The following is a 15,728-nucleotide window of genomic DNA, read 5'->3' as shown; positions in this document are numbered from 1 at the left end:
ACAGGAAACTTAACTTCTGCTGTGTACAGTGAGCCGGACAGGAACTGAACAGATTCCGCGTCTGCTAGGGAGGGCCAGTGTGCAAGCGAGCTCTGCAGCAGGAACAAGTCAATCGCTTCTCTGCTCTCTGGCTAAGAATTAGACCATTAGAGATGTCTGTGGGGAGCTGCGCTCGAGGGAGGTCTCCAAGAGCCACGTTATCGGGCACACGTTCCTTCCTCGCTGTTCAACAAGAGGAGACACACATTCTCCCAGTTCTCCCTGGGTGTAGAGCAGAAGCCATGACTGTGAAAAGAGCAACTGTCTTATTTTGCTAAGTGGACATAGTATCATTTCACGTCCACGTCTCTACACCCACAGATTAGTGTAGTTCTTGGACCTCGTTAGAGAAGTGTCTTGTGCAGTGGGAGTGGTTAACACAGAAGCACGCTGGGCAAGGTGTAGATAGAGTGTCAGTGCACAAATGGACAGCTCCATCACACGTCTCCCGGCAGAGCTCAGGGGCCATTACAGAGTGGGGAGTGCTGAAAGATGGTTAGAGCTGGAGGTCAGTGAAGACAGGACCTCCTCCCTCACAGACTCACTTCAGCTGTGGCCGCCTGCACGTCAACCCAGTTCATCATAGCGGGGGAGTAAGGGGCTGGGGTTGGGTGGGTGGGGCCCATGAACCTCTTCGGTTAAGACTTATTGACAGCTGGTGGCTTCTGGGGGATGGAGGGTCTGTTTAAGAGTGTGGTTCCTGGTAGGTCAGCCATGACTCAGTGAGTCCATGGACAGCACATATTGGACTAAGTGGAGAATGTACCAGGCTTGTTCTCTTAGGCCACCAACCAGCTTCCAAATCATGACACAGGAACTTAGTATTAGTTTTGAATGCTCGGCGTAGCTTAGGCACATTTCTGGCTAGCTCTTTTAACTCAAATTAAGCTGTTTCTCTTTCTCTACCTTTTGCCTCAGGGCTTGTTACCTTTCTTACTTCTGTGTATGTTACTTTCGCTGCTTCTCTGTCTGCCTGGCTTCTGGCCCTGGGTGTGCCCCTCGTTCTCACCTCCTTCTCTTTCCTTTGAGCCTAGAGTTCTCCTATTAATTCTCTCTGCCTGCCAGCCCTGCCTATCCTTTCTCCTGCCTAGCTATTGGCCGTTAAACTCTTTATTAGACCAATCAGGTGCCTTAGGCAGGCAAGGTAAAACAGCAACACAGCTTTACATAATTAAACAAATGCAGCACAAACAAATGCAACACGTCTTTACACAGTTAAAATAATATTCTGCAGCATAAACAAATGTTACACATCTTTGCCTACTTAAAATAATAATCTACAATGGGGAGCACAAAGTGGAGAGGTAAGTAGGTGGGGGCATATCTAGGAAGAGTTAGGAAATGATTGGGAGTGGATATATCAAAATACAATATGCATGTATAAAATTCTAAAAAAATTAGTGTAAACATTTTAAAAGGAAAGAAAACAACAGTTGTCTTGGACCCATGGAGGCTGCTCTGTCCATGGGAAGAACTCCTGAAGGTGAAGACCTTTTGCCCAGCCTTCTCTGAGTTGGTTGGCAATACCATGGAGAGTCTGCACATCAAGAAATCAAGCAGTGGAAAGTGGGTGCTTAGGTGGAAGAAAGCCATTGTGGTCACCACTGAAAGGATCCAGACAACTCAGTGAGTGAGAATGAGAACATGACCGCTCCTAGGTATGGCCGAGAAGGTTGTTATTGTGGAGATGAGAGAGAACAGCCAGAGGCACCTGGAAGGGGCCAGACTGAACACAGCCAGCAGAATAGACCAAGCCATGAGGGGAGATGAGGGTAGCGGGGAGGTGGGCAGTGAGAGAGGAAGAAGAGAAAGGGAGGAGGAGGGTAAGAGAGAAGAGAGGAGCCAAGGACCGAGAGGACCAAGAGAGCGCTGGCTGGGTTATACAGGAACCAGCAGCAGAGGAAGGGAAGCGAGGCTGGGAGCCGGAGAGGTTTAGGGTGGGGGCGGGGTGGGAAGTGCTGAGACTGTAGCAGGTACTGAGAGAATATGATATGACAAGCTGAGAGAGCCTAGTGGCCAGCGTCCACTCTGATATGTTAATAGCTCAGCTGTTCGTCCTGAGTTTCTTTGGTCCCATAGGTCAACAGTGCACACCTACAATGTGACATGATTCATATTGAGGTTAAGGACAGTAAAACCCAGATCCTGCCTTAAGGAGTGAGTGAGCTGCTGACAGAGTGGTTCCTCAGAAGGGACCAGCTCTTGACGGAAACCCGCACGTAAGGCAGGTCCAAGTAGATCCTTCCTCAAAGGCAGCTGCTCACCTGCCCTTTACTGGCCCTCACTCTTCATTGCCATTCTCCAGAGCACATCCCCTTGAAGTCCAGAAGTCCAAGACCCCAGGTTGAATACTGTGTTCAGAGCACCTTGTTCTCTGAAAATCCCATTCAGGTTTCAGTTAGCAACAAGTCAACGAACCTGTCGCTCCAGAAGTCGATGGAGTGACAGCCAGGCCAGGTGGGCTGATGGTCCTGCCTTCAGGGGAGAGACCTCTGCACACAGCCTGCTCTAGGTTGTGCCTTTCTCCACCAGTGGCCAAGGGAGTAAAAGGTCACATCTGATGGCCTTTCCTTCCTCTCTGTTCCTGCTCAGGGTCAGGTTAGTGACGAGTATCGTCAAGTAGAGTATCTTCTTCCCAGAGTCAAGAGATCCATTCACTTGAAAGAAAACTAAAGAGAGACCCTGGTATGGACTTAGATCTGAATTAGCTCTGGAGGAGACTGGCCATGCCCTCAGGACTTGTGCTGTAGACTCTGAAATCAACTGCCAGACGTGGGCGCCACTTCCAAGAGCTAGTAAAATGACGACGCATCTGGTTGGATATAGAGCCAATGTGGCATCCCCCCCTCCACCCTCTGCTCTAGCAGGAGCTGATTCAGGTGCTCAGGAACAGGGGAAGCAGTGTACTGCTAACCTGTTTGAGGCTATGCAGGAGCTACACAAAACCTTTGTGCCCAGAGGGGGTTGGAGTTTCACTGAGTTGTACCTTGTTTCTACCAGTCCGTTGCCCCCCCACCCCACATACACACCACACACAGGAACAAAATATGACTGAATTCAAACCTTTGTGGTGCTGTGGATGAAATCAACAGGTTTTGGTGAGCATTTTCCTATCCCTTAAGCCCAGTTTTCACTTCTGTACAGGAGAAATGTTATAATCTAGTTGGCAGATTTACTGTGAGCCACAGTGTGTCTGGGGGCTCAGCCTTGACAGCATACGAAATCAGCATCTCACTCCTGTGTCCTGAAACCTCAGAAAGCACATGCTGTTTTCTTTGTCCAAATAATAATGACTGTTGGGCACATAGTAGGTGCTTAAGCGTGACCTTCAGAGAAAGCCCGTCTGCATACTGCATCCCCGTAGGTGTCTCTTGGCTCTTCTTTATTACTTTATTTATGCTTTCTTCGCAGCCCCTGAAGTGATATATGTGCTTACAAGTTGTCTATCCTCACTCAACTGCAATTTCCCCAGGTCAGGGCCCCTGTCCGTCTTGCTGGTCAGAGTCCAGACAGTGCCTTGTGCGGAGGCCCTGCTCAGGGTGTGTTTGTCAAATGGACAAACCCATGAAAACCCCCATTTGGCTAACACTGTTCTGTGTGACAGTGGTTTACAAGGTGTCAGAACCAGTCCAAACAGGCAAGAATTATTTGTCCTCAGGGAGTTCACTAGCAAAGGAGAGCTGGGTCAGGAACTACTCATGTCTTCTCATAGAACTCAGCTGGGACCCTTTCTACAGGACAACCCACTTCCTCAGGCCTCCAAGAGGAGGCCCTTCCTGCCAAATGGAGCAGAGTGAATGAGGCAGACAAGGCTGCCTCAGAGCCTGAACTGGGGCCCTGGGGCCCGGGGGGCGGGGGGAGTGGGGCTGGGAGAGCCGTGGAGCCCGACCCTCTCCCTGGGCTCTGCACCACTGAAAGGCTCCAGACAGCTAGGGCACTGGGCCAGGCTGCTGGGTTCCAGTGGGAAAGCTGACCTTGGCCAGGAACAGCCAGGAAGAGGCACAAATGACTCATTGTCCCACATCCTCCAAGGTGAAATCCCAGCAGTGTGTGTGGCCTGTGGGGCTGGATGCGCCTGCAGCCCTGGCTTCCTCCTCAGCCAAAATAAAAGCACCAGCCAGTCAGACCTGCACCGCCTAGGGACACAACCGGCACATTCTGCCATTGTCCTTCCCGACATGTCCCTGCACTTCCAGTTTTAAAATATCCTTATAACACGAGTCCCAGCTTAAGCAGGATTTTTTTTAAAAGACTTAAGGCAGTCGTGTGTGTGTGTGTGTGTGTGTGTGTGTGTGTGTGTGTGTGTGTGTTGATAGAAACAAGGCACAGTTCAGTGAAATCCCGGCACCCCTCTAGGCACAAAGGAAGTGTGATAAGCTTTCAGAGCACGTGTGAAGGTCTCCCTTCAATGCTTGTTTTTACTGAGAAGTTTGGAATCCCAAGTGCTAATTTTTAAGATGTGTTATTGCACCTAGATTTCCACTAGAGGGCAGTCTTGGAAAATATTTATAAATATATATTTTATTGCTCTGTCTAGGAAATAGTGCTGTTTTGTTTTGTTTTAAAGAAAAGAGCTGGTCTAAAATTTCAGGGCAGGCGTTTGTCTCATCCTTCCAAGAGCATAGCTAGAGAAAGAGGCCAAGTAAGAGGCTGTCACCGCCTGGTCCTCCTGTACATGGGAAGCAAGGGGGTGTGTGTTTGCAGAACCCTCCCCCAACACCCACTGTCCTGGTGGGCAAGGATCACCCCAGTAGAGCTGTGAAGCCCTGATGTGTGTGTGTGTGTGTCTGTGTGTGGGTCCTCCACTGAGACTCAGCTTCAGCCCTTCTCTCCCAAGAAAGCAGTGGCCGGAAATCCTCAGAAAAGAACCAGGAAGGATCAGAGGGGAAGCCAGAGTCCAAACAACCAAAAATAGTTCCCAGGCAGGCAGTCATGGATATTTCCCTCCATGTGTAAGTACATGTAAATAAGACAGACCAAGTCTGAGTCTGGAAGGGTCCTGTGCACATTTCATGAAGTCAGAGCTTATGGGTTGGTGGGAAGCACCCACCCTACCCCCACACTGTATGATTTAGGAGAACACACACACACACACACACACACACACACACACACACACACACACATTCTATCTGTCTGTCTGTCAGTCTGTTTATCTATCATCTATCTATCTGTCTATCTATCTATCTATCTATCTATCTATCTATCTATCTATCTATCTCCATCCCAAAAGAGAACATCTCCATTGAACACCATGGCTAGGAGAGATGGTAGAAAAGTTTATTCTTACCACGTTTCTTCATCAGTGAACTGAATAGCAATAAATGATAAAGTTGCTCTTCAGCCACTAAATCTGTTTCTGGAGCCTTCAAGTCTCCCAGCTGTGTCATCCAGTGCAGCCCCATTTCCTCCTGGAAACAGCCCTAGGTGTCATCACCACGCTCCCCTGCTTAGAGACACAGACAGAAGCCAGGCCAGGCAGTGATCTGAGCGGGCCTCACAGCCAGCCATGCGCTGCAACTCAGGCTGAAGTCAGCCATTCATTTTCCGTTCTGAGCATCTGCCCGTGCCAGGGTGGCTGGGTGTCACCAGGATGCTACTCCTTGACTGACCCCAGAAGCAGACTGTAGCAATGTCAAGACAAAGCCCTTGATGGTTCCTCTGGGATCCAGGCTAGAAAGGGGAAGCCTAGCACACAGCACTGCTTCCCTTTGTTGTGTGGTCTATTCCCTGGTGTTTGCCGGGGCTGGGCCGGCTGGGTGTGCCCCTTGCTGGGAGCACTGAGCCTGCTAGAGGGTCAGGCTGCTTCAACTTGTAGCTGGAGAGCTTCTCCCCGGTCCCGCCAAGCCCCCACAGCCCACTTACAAAATAGACACACAGACTCTTACATCATTTAAACTGTTTGGCCTAATAGCTCAGGCTTCTAGCTATCTAGTTCTTACATCTTAAATTAACCCATTTCTATAAATCTATACCTTGCCACGTGGCTTGTGCCTTGCCGGTAATTTACATGTTGGTACTCATGGCGGCGGCTGGAAGCGTCTCCTGACTCAGCCTTCCTGTTCCCAGAATTCTCTTCTTTGCTTGTCCTGCCTGGCTACTGGCCAATCAGCATTTTTTTTTTTTTTTTTTTTTTTTTTTTATACAGAGCGATATCCACAGCATCAAGTGCCCAGAACCACAGCCTGTTCATGGTCCTACCCTTCCTCGGGGTCATTCTCTGCCTACCTTTTCCCCTTCTGTGGGCCTTTTCATGTAGGCAGGGAGCAGCTCCAGAAAAGTGGCTTTGAAAGCGTGCTGTCTCCTCATGCCGTGAGCCTGAAGCTTGCATTTGAAGGTAGGCTGGGGGTTTGGAGGAGAAAAGGGAGCCTCAAGGCACTGGTGGCAGAGACAGCTGAAGACAAAAGAGTGAGGAGAGAACCCTGGGGCCATGCTCTTCTCCATGCTCAGAGGTCAGAGGTTGCTTCTACAACACCCCGCTCCTCACTCTGTTGAGTCTGTTCGGTACTGGCGGGAACCACTTGCATCAGAAAGGATGTCACCATGGTGCCGCATGTGAGGTTAGAGCCGCCTTTTCCTTAGAGATTGAGGTCCAGCAGGAAAGCTGTGTTCTAAACTTCTGGTATGTGTAAGCAGCAGCCAGAAGGCTTGTTTCTAGTTAGTAATACCAGGTGTCTGGTGGAGGGAGGGTCAGAACATACTAAAAGATTTGCACTAGGAATGGGAACCTCCTTTTGCTGTATTGCTTCCAGAAACTGAACAGTGGGCTAAGATAACCTCAGATGTTGCAAGTTCTCCTGGGAATAATCTCTTGCCTCCTCTTGCACTCTGGTCTTCCCTCCTCCAACCTAAATGTTACAATTATTCATCCCAGATAAGGCACCAAAGAAGCCATTCTGTTCGTCTAGTGTAGTGCACTAGTAATTACCCTGTATTACTTACAGAAGCATGGGATTTATGGGATTGCAGTAATTCAAAGGCTGCTGTATCACAGAAAGTCCACTCCAGCACCGAATCACCAAAGCTATGTTCCTCACGAATGCTACAGCCCTTCAGCTCACAGCACAAGCTGCCGGCTGCCCGGAGGTCAATCTTCTCTGCCGAGTAACACCTTACTGCTTTCAGAACCATGGGGAACGTCCCTGAGACTCTCCTCAGGAGCTTCCCTGAGCCTTGTAAGTTTGGTTTACTTCCTGAGTCACATGGGCCTCCTGGGGTGCGGGCAGGGTTGGGCAGAAGGAAACAGCTACAGAACACGAGGTGCGAGATGAGTCCTGCTCAGCTGACCAACCCTTGCCGCCCTAACAAGCAGAGTTGAAGGGGCGGTGAGGAAGAGAAAGGACTTCCTGTCACGGCTGCTCATAGGTTCCTAGTTTGCTTGCTCTTAGCAGTTGGTCAGAAGGACCCTGGGCACATCAGGCAGATTTCAGGCACCAGGTGAGCTTCTCTGTTGTGCTTCTCTGAGGCCCAGGCTGCCATTGCATGGTGCTGTCAGGTCTCTCAGTTCGGAGAGAGGTCAGGGAGATCTGGACGTATGGAACCAGGTCAACTCATGCTCTGCTTTTACCAGAACAATACCGGGTAGGGAAGTTCCCCTCACTAGGGGTGTAAAGAAAAGTGCAATGTGTATGCATATGAAGATACTCTGTGGCAGGTTTTCCAGGACCTGTCTGTGCCCAGCAAGTGAAGATGTAGAATATTATTTTAAGGTGTGTTACATTTGTTTATCCTGTAGAACATTTGTTCAATGATGCAAAGATGTGTTGCATTCTTTTATGTTGCATTTGTTTGTCTGTGAAGCTGTGTTACTGTGCTGGTCTAAAACACCTGATTGGTCTAATAAAGAGCTGAGCAGCCAATAGTGAGGCAGGAAAAAGGATAGGCAGGACTTGCAGGAAGAGAGAATAAACAGAAGGAGAAATCTGGAGGAAGAAAGAAGGAGCGAGAGAAGGAAGAGGATGCAAGGGGCCAGCCACCCAGCTACACAACAGCCACAGAGTAAGTAAGAAAGGTATACAGAAATAGAAAAAGGGAAAAGCCCAGAGCAAAAGGTAGATGGGATAATTTAAGGTTAAGGAAAGCTGGCAAGAAACAAGCCAAGCTAAGGTTGGACATTTGTAATTAAGACTAAACCTCTGTGTGTGATTTATTTGAGAGCTGGGTGGCCCCCAAAGAGCAGCAACAGCCAACAACAGAAAGAGGTCTCTTTCCAGACTTGAAGTCCCTCTGGGCGCTGGATCAGAGGACTCTCAGCAGGGTGTGGTGAAGGCTTAGCACTCAGCCTCTGCTGCTATGAGGAGGTAGTGGGACCCTTAGGACATGGGGTCTGATTGAAGGACGTTAGGTTCAAGATGTTCCCTTGATGGAGACTGTGGGAACCACCTGTCTCTCATTCCTTTCCTGACCACCATGAGGTGAGCAGTTTCCTTCACATGCTCCTGCTGTGAGGTACTGCACAGCCACAGCTCCAAAAGCAGTGGGGAACTGACCGTGGACTGGAACACTAACGCTGTTGGTTAAGATGAACCTTTTTCCTTATAAGCTGATCTATCTCAGATATTTTTAACAGTATTGGGAAGCTGGCTCGCACGATACCTCAGAGGGAGTTATCGCCAACGGCACTCACTCAGAGAGCTTCACCATGAAGCTACTCTGCCGTGCCCTGTTTGCCCTGCACTGCTCAGTAGCCCCAAGCCTTTCACAGGGACATGTGTGTGGGAACCCAGCCTAGCTCAACCCAGCCCTGCCCTGCCAAGCTGAGATTTCTGCAGGCTGTGGAGGGGTGAGCTCAGACAGGGTGCCAGTGTGGAGTCTGAGAGGGAGGATCAGCCCTGGCTCAGGCTCCTTATGACATGACATGCCTTCCTCACTGTGCTCTCCTGCTCTCAGACTCTGTGTTTGAGCCCTGCATCCTTTCCCCTAGCCCTCACCATTCCCTCCTGGGATGCTGGCTGTGATTGCTGAGGAGTCCAAGCCCCAGTGGGAGTGGACAGACTGTGCACTCAGCAAGCCAGACTCGAGGCCCTCCGTGTCCCCGGATGAAAGTGTGGTGGTGTTGGTCAAACCAAGAAGGAACAAGGCTGACGCGGCTCTGAAGACAAACTGGAAATAGTTTACCTTTATTACTAAAATGTGTAATTTTTGAAGCTGCCAAGTGATTGAACTCAATTCAGGACTGGGATGAAAATGCATTCGTGATATTTTCTGATGTGACTTGGGCTGCCTTTGTTTTGATGCTCAAGATCGGATTTCTCAATTGTTCCATTACTTCAGATGGCTTGCTAACACTGTCAGAGGTGAAGAAAAGTCAGCTAGTTAATCAAGCACTCGTGAAAGGGCCAAGGAGGGGGCACTGTCAAGGTCCTCACAGACACCAAAATGCAGGCTCTGCCTGACCTCAGCGCCCGGCCTGCCACCGGGGTAACTATACATGACTTCCACTATGTCTCCACAGAGTTGAGAACGACTTAGTGCCAAGTGTGGTGTGGACACTTGCCTGCTGGATGGAGATGGAAATTCATTTTCCATCTGTCAAGGGGCTTGACACTGAGCTGGTAATGATTTTCTGTCAGGCGAGGCTTGGCTGGATTTGAACCTGTGACCCAGAGGTAAAGGGCAGCTGTCCATGCCTTGTTATGCCCAACTCAGATCTGTGCAGTGCCTGCTTCCTCCTCACACACATAAATTTTGGTTAGACCCTAATTTAGCACTGGGCCCAGTGGCTCATGTCCTGGGGGATAGGAAATGGAGGGCAGAGGAAGGAAGGCCTGTTTGACTTGCCTGGGACTAGAAGCTATAGCTCCTCCCAAGATTGATGCTTGAGTCTTCCTAGGATCTTGCATGTTTATAGACCAGCCAAGGCCATAAGGAACATGGGTCTGGAGGGAATTTGTGGGGTCTCATCAATTCTGGGTTGATTGCATCATCACTGGTACTAATTGTGTGTGTGCATACATGTGTGTTAACATGGAGGCCAGAGAACAACCTCTGTGTCATTCACTAGGAGATACCCACCTCACTATTCTTAGGAAGGGTCTCTCATTGACCTGGAGCTTGTGGTTACAGGTAGGGTGGCCCGTCACTGAGTCCCAGGGATCCTCCTGCCTCTGCTTCTCCAGTGCTCAGATTTTTACCCATCCTGCTTTTTGTGTTGGATCTGGGGCTCAGACTCAGGTCCTCATGCTGTGTGGCAAGTTCATTTCCAACTGAGCAATCTCAACTTGGATTGATTTTTATTTAAAAAAGGGGGGGGGACTTTGGGAGCTTTTGCATATTGACCAGTACAGTGACTCTGGACATTGATTGTTGACTGGATCACATGCCACCTCCCAAAGATACTGTTTCATAATCTAAAACTCTAAAATAAAAAAAGGTAAACCGATCAGGCATTCTGCTGTCAGTCAGAGTTCCTAAGACATACAAGTAAGGTCCCACTGAAATCCATCATTTAGAGGGAGAATTGTGGACTGACTAGTACACACTGATGGATGACTCCACAAGAAAAGACAGAGAAGTTGTGTAGACTTGTGTTTGGAAGCACAAGGGTTGGCCATATCAAAGACCCAGTGAAATCTGTGTTTTGCCACTTATGAGCCATGGAGCTTGGTATTCAGCCACATGGGCCTCTACCTTCTATCTGTAAAATGGGAATCACTGCATCAGTGTCAAATTGTAAAGAGAAAAGTGGTGTAACTCCTTTGTAGTGTCTGTGTTTAGTGTATGCCTAGCACACGGTGGACAGATGATGTCAGCAGTGTGTCACAGGCTGCCAGGTGCTCCTGAAGGAGAAACAGCAGCTTAGGAAGGTATTTTAAGACTGTGACAGAGGCCATGGAGGGAGGTAGAGGCAAAGGGCAGTTTTGTAGATGAAATCAATAGAAAACTTTCTGAGTACAGAAAGTGGGTTGTGAAGGTTACAGGGGAAGAGAAGCAGATGGTTGCTATGCCAACAGGGGAACCTGACTTGGGGAGGATGGAGTGAGGGAAGTGTAGCTGGAAGTTTTCTTGTGTCCCGCCTGGCCCGCAGTCAGGACAAATCTCTCTCACCCACCAGTCCCACAGCCGCTCAGACCCAAATAAATATACAGAGGCTTATATTATTTATAAATGATATGGCCTACTGGCTCAGGCTTCTCACTAGCTAGCTCTTATATCTTAAACTAACCCATTTCTGTAAATCTATACTTTGCCACATGGCTTGTGGCTTACCGGTACTTTTATATTTTGCTTCTCCTGGCAGCAGCTGGCAGCGTCTCCTGACCCAGCCTTCCTCTTTCCAGAATTCTCATCTGCTTATCCCACCTATACTTCCTGCCTGGCTACTGGCCAATCAGCATTTTATTTATCAACCAATTAGAGCAACACATATTCGTAGCACACAAAACATCCCACAGCAGTAAGAAGAGAGGTTACTGAGTTTTCATCTGGGCATGTGGAATCAGAGATGCTTGGAGACATCCAAGGAGGGATACCCATAGTGCAACTGGAAATAGGAGACCAGAACTCCTGATTTGCCTGTTCCTGCTTAGAGCAGGACAGTTGACTGATACTGGCCTAGAAGCTCCCAAAGATGGGTGGAGAAAAAAATCTATGACACAAATCCCTGGAAATGACAACATTAAAGGGGACTGTGAAGGGTGAAGCCAAATCCGTGCTGGGTGAGTATGACACCTGATGGAGCAGAAGGGACATTTTAGTTGACACTCACGGAGCAGCCCTCAGAGAGGGCAGTTGCCAGGTACCACTCAGAGGCAGCTCCAAAGGTGTTTGATGGGAACTGGTAAGGGCAGCTCCTTCTGTTACCAGACTCAGGATGTTTGGGGTAGGTAGGAAAAGGCCCAGCAGCACAGGTAGGCCTGGAGGATTGGGATTATGTCCTTGTCTTTCTGTGCTCTGGGGATACAGCCATTTAAAATTTAGCATCCAGTGTCTTCATTAACCAATGAAACAGACTCATGCCCCGGCCACTTGCTGACTTCTAGTGATGTCTGATAGTCTCCATAAGAAATTGCTTGTGTAGACAGAAGTCATGAGCATGGTGACCGACGTGGCCTCGCACAGGTCTCACTGCACGCAGACAATCGGATTTGCGCTGGCCCCGTCCGTTGTTGAATAATCAGAGCCAGGCACTGTGACAAGGGCTTCAGGGACTTCCTCACCTGGCCTCCTGTCAACCCTGCAATCCCTACAGTTCTCACTCGTGAGCTGAGGTGGGGCTCTGCTCCAACTTCAGAGTGTACGGGAACCTTCTAGAGGACACAGGACAGCTGCCAGCAGTGTCCGATCCTGTCAGAATGTGCCCCACGTGAGACAATAAATGATAGGCCTGGATGTCACGGAGGAAACAGCACAGGGAGGGTTCCCGCCATGCTGGCAAAGCCAGCGCCATGGCCACACTGACAGCAGCTCTCCAGGATCGCAGGAACCTGTGCTGTATTTTAAAAACGGTGCGGCCACCCACCCACAGCAGGTGAGGGAGACATGCCACATAGTAACCACGGGTGGTGGCGTGGCGCGGTGGAAAGCTACTCACACTGTGCAGACACAGCATCCACGTGGAAAGTTTTATTGGGGGAATGGAGAAGGGAACAGAGGGAAGAAGAGAGGGAGAAAAGGAAGGGAAGGAAGAGAGGATGTGAGTGTTACCTCATGGTGAGAGAGAGAGAGAGAGAGAGAGACAGAGACAGAGAGAGAGAGAGAGACAGAGAGACAGAGAGAGAGAGAGAGAGACAGAGAGAGAGAGAGGGGGAGAGAGACAGAGAGAGAGAGACAGAGAGAGAGAGAGAGAGAGACAGAGAGAGAGAGAGAGAGGAAGAGAGAGAGAGAGAGAGAGAGAGAGAGAGAGAGAGAGAGAGAAGAGGGAGAGAGAGAGAGAGAGAGGAGAGAGAGAGAGACAGAGAGAGAGAGACAGAGAGAGAGAGAGAGAGACAGAAGAGAGAGAGACAGAGAGAGGAGAGAGAGACAGAGAGACAGAGAGAGAGACAGAGAGAGAGAGAGACAGAGAGAGGAGAGAGAGAGAGAGAGAGAGAGAGAGAGAGAGAGAGAGAGAGAGAGACAGAGAGAGACAGAGAGAGAAGAGGGAGGGTTTCTTTCCTCAAAGGAGACTTGGCGTAAGAGGACGTGGTCAGGACGCTGGGCGGGTCCCCAAGGGGCAGGCCTGAATGTTAACATCCCCTAACAACCTGGAGTCTAGAATGTCTAGTGGGGGAGGGGGTCCATGTGGTTGAGGATTGAAGCTTGGGAGAGGAAACTAACAAGGACAGGATCGATTTCTTCAGCATGTTTCCATCTTCTGCGTTGGGTCTCTGAGGGCTGGTGTACACGGCATGCCTTTGAATCTCTTAGAATTTCTGCGTTCTGAGGTTTTTAGCCCTTTCACAGGAAGAGGGAACGGGATCATTCCGGCTGTGTTGTTTCTCTCAACAGCAGCTCAGGAAGGGTTGACGTTGGCTCAGGGTTTGCGGGTACAGTCCGTCATGCTGGTCATGGCATGGTGGCAGGTGCTGCTGGTCACATCATGTTCACGATCAGGACACAGATGACTGGCTGGGGATGCTTAGCTCCCGCCCCCCAAGTCCTGAACCCTAGTTCATGGAATGGCACGACCCAGTCAGGGTGATGCTCCCCAAGTGTCTATTTAGAGACTCTGGGCCACCCTGCCACTTCTCACCCAATCACTGGGTAGTGGCTTCTCTCCCCTGCTCTCCTGCCTCCCCCTCCTTTTCCCCTCGGTCTGTGGGGCAGACATCTCCCAAGGTCCATACCCCCAGCTCTCCTGTGCATTTCCAGGCTGTAGACACACTGCGAGTCCTTGACCTCCCTCACCCTCTTCTCTGCCTCCCCCTCATTTGGGGGACTTTTCAGCCCCACTTCCCTAGCCAGCACCAAACTCCCCCCACTTTATCTTGTAGGACAATCCCATTTACCTCACAGGCCTGGTCCTGGCTAGTTAGACATCATCTTCTTAACTAAACATGCTTGGCTTGACCAATGTGCCACGGCTGAGGTGAACGACGGCATTCCCTCAAGCAACAGCAGAGCTCCGTTTGTACTGCATGCTTATTCTGACCCCTCCAAAGTACGATCAAAGTCAACTGAAAAACCAAACACTCCTCCCCATGCTGCCTTCCTGAAGTTCCAACCACCAAATGTGCCAGTTTGGTTCAAATGCTCCCTCTTCTTAGCTTTGTGGCCTTGGCCAGCCACTTGAGAAGTGACAATTTTCTCATCTGGAAAATGGGGTTAGTTTGACCCATCTCAGCACTGCTGGAGAGGTGACCAAGATAACGTGTATGAAGCACTTGTCACCATGCCAGGCACTGGGGAAGACTTACACAAATGTTAGCTGTAACTCCCTGGCCAAACTTGTACTTTAACAGAGCACATAGTGTCCCTACATACACAACATGTATCCAGTAACATCATGGGTTTCTAGGAGTACCAAGTGTCACTTCCTGCCTGACACTGACATTCCCTCCTACTCCACATATATTGTCACCACACGACAATGTAATGTCTTTCTTTCTCTCCGTCCACCCTTCTTTTCAAGACAAGGTCTTGTAGCCTTGACTGAACTTATAATGTAGCCAAGGATGACCCTGAACTCCTCCTTGCCTCAGTGTGTGGGGATTCCAGGTGCGCACCATGTTGTACAGCCTCGTCTTTTATTAGGGCTCCATTGAACATTTCCCTGCTTTGAAAGGCTTGGTGGTCTTTTGTCCTATCAAGATAACATTCTTGTCCATTGATTCTTTTGTAGGGTAGACTTGAGAAATAAAAGAGCTAGATGGAAGGACACAGATACTTAACTTTTAACAGCTCTCCACACATTTTACCCCATTTATGCTTCCACTAACAGGAAGAAGTTCACCCTCCACCCCAACACCCTTGTTATTTTTCTGAAAATTTCAAAGTTTTAAGCCTTTTGCCAATCTCATATGCTGAAAAATAGCTCACTTAAACGTGCATCCCCCCTGATTTTTCAAATTTTTATTACATTTATGTAGCACAAATCCTAATTGGTCTTAATAATAAAAACCCGGAGCTAAATATGGGGTAAATGCTTAAAAATCATTAAAGGAGCCAGGCACTTGAAAGACTTCTTACCTCTACTGAATCCTCAGCCTGAAAAGGGACTCCTGTCTCCTGCCTTATAGCCCTCTCTCCACCCAGCCGCATCACTTCCTGTCTCTTCCTTCCTAGTGCTGGAATTAAAGGTGTGAGGCTCCACCATCTTTCAGAATGGACCAATCTCGTGTAGCCCAGGATGGCCTTGAACTCCTGATCTTCTTGCTTCCTCCTCCCAAGTGCTGGGATTAAAGGAGTGTGCCACTACTGCCTGGCCTCTGTGGTAACTAGTGATTGGCTCTGCCTTCTGATCTTCAGACAAGCTTTATTTGTTAGAGCACAAATTATCACCACACATCTATTTAGTGAGTCCATGTTGTGTGTGAGTGAATGCTGGGGCACGTGTGGAGGTCAGGGACAGCCTGCAGGAGCCAGTTCTCTCCTTCCACCATGTGGGTCCCAGGGGGCACACTCCGGGCATCAGACGGGCCTTGACCTGCTGAGCCACTGAGCTGCCTCAATATTCTTTTAAAAAATTTTATTTTTGTTATCTATACAATGTTCTATCTGCATGCATGCCTGCACACCAGAAGAGGGCATCAGATCTCATTATAGATGGTTGT

Source organism: Peromyscus eremicus, chromosome 5 (assembly GCF_949786415.1).
Source record: "Peromyscus eremicus chromosome 5, PerEre_H2_v1, whole genome shotgun sequence".
NCBI lineage: Eukaryota > Metazoa > Chordata > Mammalia > Rodentia > Cricetidae > Peromyscus > Peromyscus eremicus.
This window is presented reverse-complemented; position numbering follows the sequence as displayed.